Below are 8,142 nucleotides of genomic sequence, written 5' to 3'. Positions count from 1 at the left end.
AGTTTCAATTATATTCCAGTTTTACACACCAAGCAACAAGCAACACACTTGTGGTTCATTAGAAATTATGTTGCCAATTTCAAAAGAAATTCACAGAGAATAAAAGCTTACATATTTACAGACTTTCAGTCCTTTCATCAGCAGCAATACATCTTTTGGAAAATCTAAATGAGCTATAAATGGTGTAAATAATACAAGGCAGCGTTCAAGTGTTTAGCTAATGCTTATACTCAAGTCCTATTACCCGAGGAAATAGACTCTTTTTACAGTGAGTCATTTTAAGCAGGGATCTAATTCCATAATTATGAGTAATGTTTAAAGTAGATCACTCAATACTAAGTAAGCTAGACATGAAGCAACTATAGACCTATTTTATCTGCCTCCAGGTAAGTTATATAGTGAAGCAAATGTACACAGATTTGGTTTATGCCTAGTGTCAACTTTTCTGTTAATAAGCAGTATAAAAGGTTAAAAACTAATGTATTTTTTATTTCTTCTGTTTTAGTGTTAGGCGCACATGTAGATTTATGTATGATACCTTTGTTTTGGGAACATTGCAATCCAAATGTAAAATTTTGTTTAGAAGACAACAAAATATCTCCAGACATTAAAGTTCAGGTTTTCCAGGGGTTCATTCCTTTTTTTTTAAGGAAAGGGTACATTTTCTACTATCTGTAAAAGGGTTTGATAGTTACAATTTTTGTGTAATCCTGAAACATTTGTTTTCAGTTTGGGATATCAAACATTAAAATTCAGATTTCAGGCATTATTATTATTATTTTTTTTCTCATAATTTTTGTTTTTGTAAAGTCAAGGTATTTTTCTAGTGACTGTGGATTGTCATAAATTATGAAATTAATGCATTTTAAAAGGTCACAATAAATATGTATGGCTCTCCTATCAATCATTTACTAATGCTACTGCCTTAATTAAATGCAAGGTAAGTATGTACCTCAGAGAAAGAGTAAATAAACCACGATGTTGTATTACAAATAAAAGTTACCAGTAGATGATCATCTTTTTACAAGTTTGGGTCAATTGAGATGATGAGGCTTAAAATTTAAAAAAAGTATTGCAAAGGCCTAACAGTTGGTAGGTCTAATTACTTAAAATAATTATTATCATAAAACCTTACTTGGTAACAGCATTGGAGAGCTGTTGATGGTATAAAACATTGTGAGAAACGGCTCTCTCTGGAGTAACGAATAGTTTTTAGAAAGAGTTAATTTCTCACTTAGAGGCAGTGGACACTATTGGTAATTACTCAAAATAATTATTACCACAAAACCTTACTTCGTAACAAAGTAATAGGGAGAGGTTGGTAGTATAACACATTGTGAGAAACGGCTCCCTCTTAAGTGGAGTAGTTTTCGAGAACGAAGTAAATTTCCACGAATTTGATTTCGATACCTCAGATTTAGGACTTGAGGTCTCAAAATCAAGCATCTGAAAGCACACAACTTCTTGTGACAAGGGTGTTTTTTATTTATCTCGCAACTTCAACAACCGACTGAGCTCAAATTTTCTCAGGTTTGTTATTTTATGCATAGGTTGAGAATGAGATACACCAACTGTGAAGGCTAGTCTTTGACAATTACCAATAGTGTCCACTGTCTTTAAAGATGCTATGTCAGATTTTTGGCCCCAAACATTAAAAAATTGAGTATCACCCGCTCTAACGAACAAAAGTTTAACTTTTACTTTTAATGGTCAGGAACCATGGCAAAAAATTAAAACGTTTCTTATAAATCACATAAGAATTGGTCATGTGATATATTGTAGGGATCCCGACAAGAACCAATTTTGAGCACTTTATTTCACTGCTACTAGTAATTGTACAGTAAATATTTGAGGGAGGGGTGTCTGGCAGGCCTAATGCAGCAGACAATTTGTCTGGCGGTTGATATTTTTTTCACTAAGCATCATGTTAATGACCGTTTCCACTTGGTTTCATGTGGTACCTACAGTTTGATTCAGCGCATTATTTTGCCTCTTTGTTGGGGTCCACGCGCCAAACGCAGCGGGGGGTCCCCGGCAGACACCATATCTGCAATGTCAGGTTATCCACTAATAAATGTTCCTGTACTCAAATATTGGTACCTCGTTCCTTTAACCAAATTGCTCTGGGTTGCCGGTCTATGGGTTTGGTGAAGTGGGATGTGAATCTTTTATTGAAAGCATTGACTATTACAATAGGGTCAGTTGACATGAAACCATTGATTTTAAATGTCCGCCCTTACCTCAGCAACAGAACGTTTGTTTCGGATGTAAGACCAGAAACGCTTATTCTTCAATCTGTTCCGAACGGAGCAATATTGACCCCATATAGTTCTCACGAAAATCATCATTCATTTTTGTACATGTTCTTGCTCTGTGAAAGCACTTCCGTTTCAGTGAGACAAGTTTAAGAATGTCACTTGTGATCCAAAATTTCCTGCGTTTACGTTGACTTTTGCATGGTATGCTCGCATTGACACAAGAAAAGAAGAGGTCCAGGAACTGGTTCCATGTGGCGTCAACACCACTAGTCTTGGTGCAAGACGTTTCTCGTTTCCTTTTCACGCACACCGCGGCCAATTCACCGACAGCGCGCGCAACGACTCACCTGACTTATAGTCCACTCACCGCCCCGGAAAAACGTTTCTCCGGGGCGGTGAGTGGACTAAAGTCAGGTGAGTCGGCGCGCGCGCTGTCGGTGAATTTGACCGCGGTGTGCGTGAAAGGGAAACGAGAAACGTCTTGCACCAAGACTACAACACCCCCAGAGTAAGCTGTGTCCCAGGGGCAACGTCTTACCAGCTCACGTATACGCAGTGTTGCACTTGGCATAAAGATAATGCAGATTCAATGTTCTAGACATGACCCGTGGAGACCCGCGAATGCAGAAACTGATCATAGAATGATCAGATGTAGAAAATGGATCATGAACAGAAATGTTAGTAACTTTTGATGGATTTGTCGTAAAAACCAAGTCCAAAGTAGCACGATTGTTAGGCATGGTGTGAGTAGGATCATTGATGAGTTGATGGAAACTATGGGCAGAGGTGAAATTGTTCAACTGAAACAAAAGAGCGTGGTCTTCTCATCCAGTTTATATTAAAATCACCCATTATGGCGACATTAGCATACTGATTTAAGTTCATGGCGAGTAGGGCATTCTCGAGACGATCCAGTGATGTTGCATCTTGAGGGGGGGGGGGGCGATAATAAGAACCACATAACCATCTTTCGCCATTTGACGATCATGTAGCAAAAACACACTCCACCATATCGAGGCTGAGATGGGTAATGGGGCTAGGTTGGAGGTCGGGTGATATGCCAAGAAGAACCCAACCACCTCTTGACTGACGATCTTTACGGAAGATGGTGTGATTTCCACTGATGGTTCCATCAAGGACTGATGAGTCAAGCCGTGTCTCAGAAATAGCAATGATATGGGTGTGGTTTGCCTCAAGCAGGACTTCCAACTCGGAAAGTTTGTTCTTGATACTCCTAGCATTCATGGATACACAATTAATACTGGTCTTAGACGTGACGATTGAAGACATTGGTGAAGGTGGCAACGTCTCAATTGATGCATCCCCCGTATCAACAGATGAGAGGTAAAGAGGGTTTTCAAGTCCAAAAAAAAGTTGGAGAAATGAGGCAACTTGATCGACATACACACGAGTGGCACATCCAGGTTTGCGGGTTGGACACATTTAAGATGGATTCACAACTAGCGTGACACCAAAGATTACAAGTGTTACACTAGAGCCTCTGCTGATTTCTCTTAACTGGATTTGAACATGCCGTGCAGGGGTGTTTTGCAGGGCCTGGGTTTAAGTGAACATCACCACTCAGTAACACGCAACAAAGGTGCCAGTTGAATTCGCATAATAGTGAATCAGCCTACCGTGATGGAACTGTCTTAAGTCGTCACAGTGTTGGAAACACAGGATTGTTTGATGGCAATATGCGCAGGGAACATGGAGATCAGTATGCAAACAAAATACATAAAAAATACCAACACGAGTGTGTGGAATAGCCATCTTACTGTAGGAAATGGTATTTACCCAGTTACAGAAATTGTCCATAAAATATCTCCTTCTTGAGTGATATCAGAAAAACACCCACAATGGAGTCCAGTGCAAGCCTCACAGGCACAGCACTATCCAAACGTATAGTGATAGATGTGAATGGCATTACGGTTGATATTTCGGTCGAGTTGGTTACTGCGGATCACAAGTCACAAAGTTTCAAATCCAGCACATGAAAAAAAAATCCTAGCCTAATTACACCACTTTATAATATGGCGTTGCTTTTCTCTTTTTTACAGTAGCGCTGCATAATAAACTTTGTCTTACACGTTTGGTAAGTACTCATAACAAATAATTAACTTAAAAACTGACTTGGTAACAAACATTGGAGAGCTGTTGATAATAATATAACACATTGTAAGAAACTGCTCCCTATGAAGTAGCATAGACTTTAAAATATAGGTTATTTCTCACTAAAATAATAAAAGACTTCTAACTAGAAGTATTTTATTTCTATCTGAAAGCACACAAATTTGCCCAACTAGGGTGTTTTATCTTTCATCATTTTCTCCCAATCCTATGACCAATTGAGCCCAAATTTTCACAGGTTTGTTATTTTATGCATATTATTTTATGTTGATACACCAAGTGAGAACACTGGTCTTTGACATCAACCAATAGTGTACCTTCCCTTTAAAACAATGTCTTACTGACAAAATAACATTAAATTGTTAGTGTTTTTAAACCAAACCACTAAAAACTATTTAATAAAACGTTTAAATATTCCGTTTTGGGTAATTAGACCCACTAATTACTAATTACACCACAAAATGGTTGAGTATTGTCTCTTTGGAGTGGAATTAATTTACCGTCAGAGGGGGTGCGTTCGTTTAGCTTCCCTGGGTCGACCCCGGTGTGTGGCGGATTTTTTTTTCCAGGACAAACGTGGGTAATTATCTGCACACGTTCGTCCTGGAAAAAGAAAACGCAACACACCGGGGTTGACCCGGGGAAGCTAATCGAACGCACCGGGTGCACCCTGTATAAAACTTTGGGCCAACCGGTAACCATAGACCTTATTGCAGATAGCGATTTTGAACAACTGCGCATGTGCGCGCAAAGGACTGTGGGAAAAATTTGGCACCTCGCTCAAAAAAGTAAACAACGTTCAACGTTTGGATCGTACACGATCGATCGGTTTGCAAAATGGATGTGGCAGGAGTGACCGAGAAAGAGCTGACTGATAGAATAAATAGTTCTGGCATAGACGAACTAAGGTAATCTTTAGCTAAAGTGAATGTGCCAAGACACAGTAGTTAAAGACAAACTCCAAAGGCGACATTTTTTCGCGATAAAATTACTGTTTTTAGGTTTGCCCGTCTACGTCTGTAGGTAGGGCGTCGGAAGACTGACATTTATTTTGACAAGGTCAATGGCGAGAAGTTGCAACACGGATCAGTGACCCTCCCGCAACCATCAGTCACCCTCGAAGGATCGGAAACAACAACCAAAACTTCCCACCAGTGACTCCGATTTGTGCTGATAAATACTTCGACATAAGCATGGACGACCTCCATGACAAAAGTAAGACATTGTTTTCTGTTACAAAACAGAGAAACATTGCCAAGGTCATGATGATCGAGGACTGTCATGACTGTTTTACAAAAAATAAAAACATTTCTTATTCCTGGTCTAGATATAGCTCTATGGATAAAGCCCATCAATGGTGACATTGTCTTGATTCGATTGTATCTGTAATTGTATGCCACTAATCAGCAATGACGTGGACGTAAATAGAATAGCTTTCAATCATGGTAGTTGTACATTTTTAAAACTTTATGTGGCAGATGATACTTTTTCCTTATTTCTCACACCATCAACTTTTTAGGTCTACCACTGATATGGTTCAAAATTAAAGTGACCAAAAGTGACTAAGTTATTGTGGTTTATGTTTATATTTATTAATATAAATCTATTTCTACCTCCATGGTTATACCGTAGATCATGACATGACAAGTACGACAAGGTTCTGGTGTAGGTCCTAGCATACTTCTAGTTTCTAGAACTTAGAAGTAGTCCTAGCATAAACATTTTTTTATCAAGGGTTCAGTTTATACAAGTTTGATGTACACGTTTTGTACGAACATGATTCTGTGCATAATATAATTACATACTTTGTGCTTTGTTTTGTGCATGTATAACAAAAATGATACTTTTAGTACACTACCATAAAGCATCAAGTTGTAAGCTTTATTGTTAGACCCTACTGGTACTGTAATAATGGTATGTTTGTTATGTCTATAATTTTATCATATGATATGAGACTGAGTTTTTGTAGGTTTGTAATTCGAAAAGCAAGGACTAGGTCACATGAGCGAAACCCTTCTTAAGGTAGGAATTTGAAAAAAGAATATAATTTCTTTTAAATTTTTGTTTTCAAATAAGTTTGATTTATTCAATAAAAAAAATAGATTCTGCATTGGGCATCCTCAAAAAATAAATCCTTTTGGTTTTACTTGGAAATTGTTACCATTTAACTTTATTATTTTGGGGGCAACTATCCCAATTAATACATTTTTGGTTATGATAGACTAATAAAAAGCCATATTGAGAGGACTATTTATACAGTAACTCGCTTTTATATTCTTTATAAATAATAGGCTATATTTGTACATCTGTTAAACCTGATTCTAAACTAATTATACCGATAGGTCTCATTTTGTAGTTTAAGTGGGTGAAAAGTCATTTCAAACCTTGCCATCAAAGAAGTATTGTGAGCACTTAAATATGATTCTCTGCAAACTCTGCATCTTAAAAATTTGGATTTAAATTAACAAGTTGACTGGCACTGTGGTCAGGTGGTTCAGGGCCCACTAATAATGGGTTCAGTACTGCCAGAGGCAATTTGTAATGTATTAAGCTGTCTCATGACTTCACAAAGCCAACATTAAAACAATTGATATTTATTAAGCAGCAGCCACCTTTGGCAAACACGTCATGCATGTCAGAGTCCTTGTTCACAAAAAGACTCTAGAAGAGGGGTCAGACTATCTGCTACACCCACAGGTTGGAATGGAATCTTGAAGATGACTGTGCCATGATAAACATGCAGCTATGTATAAAACCTGTGACAAATTCTTGTTTGTGAATGCTATATCATGCATGTTGTGAATTTAACTCCCGGGGTTGGTGTGAAAACAATTGTTCACAATCTAACCAGCATCTGTAATTATTTGACCCATTTTATGGTGAGAGTTTAAAGGTTTCATTGATAACTGTGGGTACACATAATTTAACTCTTGCTGAAAATAAATCCAAAACTGTCACACTTTTTGTTCAATATATTTGTTTACAAACACTTTTTTATTTACAATTTCCATCCTTTAATTTTTTTCTTCAAATATTTAAATTGGTAATATTAACTTTATAACACACTTGGTATTTTCATGGCCCCTTAAAAACACTTACATTGCAGTTTACTTCACTCAATTATTATCTACCCTTGTTTGCCTCAGGTATTGTTCATGTTGACTGTACTGAGGCGGTTAACTACAACCCTCTAGATCTTTGCAATTGCAACCCTTGGTATTATTTAAATCTTTGCATTATGAAGTATTATTGTATGATTTAAGTAACCAGAATAAATGAAGCTTTAAACTCTTCAAGACAGTGGAAATGGACGTTTGGACAGTGTTATTGTTTGTATTGTATTGTATTATTCTACTTTCTCTGAGAATTGTAGCCTACAACCGCAGGACGCCACGCACAGGCATATTAAGAAGCACTTGCGATACCTTCGCTTGCGTCACAGTTCACTCTGCAATTAACATTTATCTTTTCATCGCCAATTTACGTGTCATCAGTCAAAAATGGCCTCAAGAGCATGAAGACACACAGCCTTTAGTCAATTCAGAAGATGGTCAATGAGCTCTCCTGCAGCAAAAGAAGTAGGATGTGGTTGGTCGAGTCCACAAAACAACAGTACAGATCACATCTTTGGAGTGAACACAGAACTGGGAGAATAACTGCTTCCAATATGAGTCCTGTCACGAAGCATGTTGATGCACAAGTAATTATCTGAAAGATAAAGCAGACAAAAACTAAGGGAATAAATGAGTGGTTA

The sequence above is a fragment of the Asterias rubens genome, chromosome 4, assembly GCF_902459465.1.
Source record: "Asterias rubens chromosome 4, eAstRub1.3, whole genome shotgun sequence".
NCBI lineage: Eukaryota > Metazoa > Echinodermata > Asteroidea > Forcipulatida > Asteriidae > Asterias > Asterias rubens.
This window is presented reverse-complemented; position numbering follows the sequence as displayed.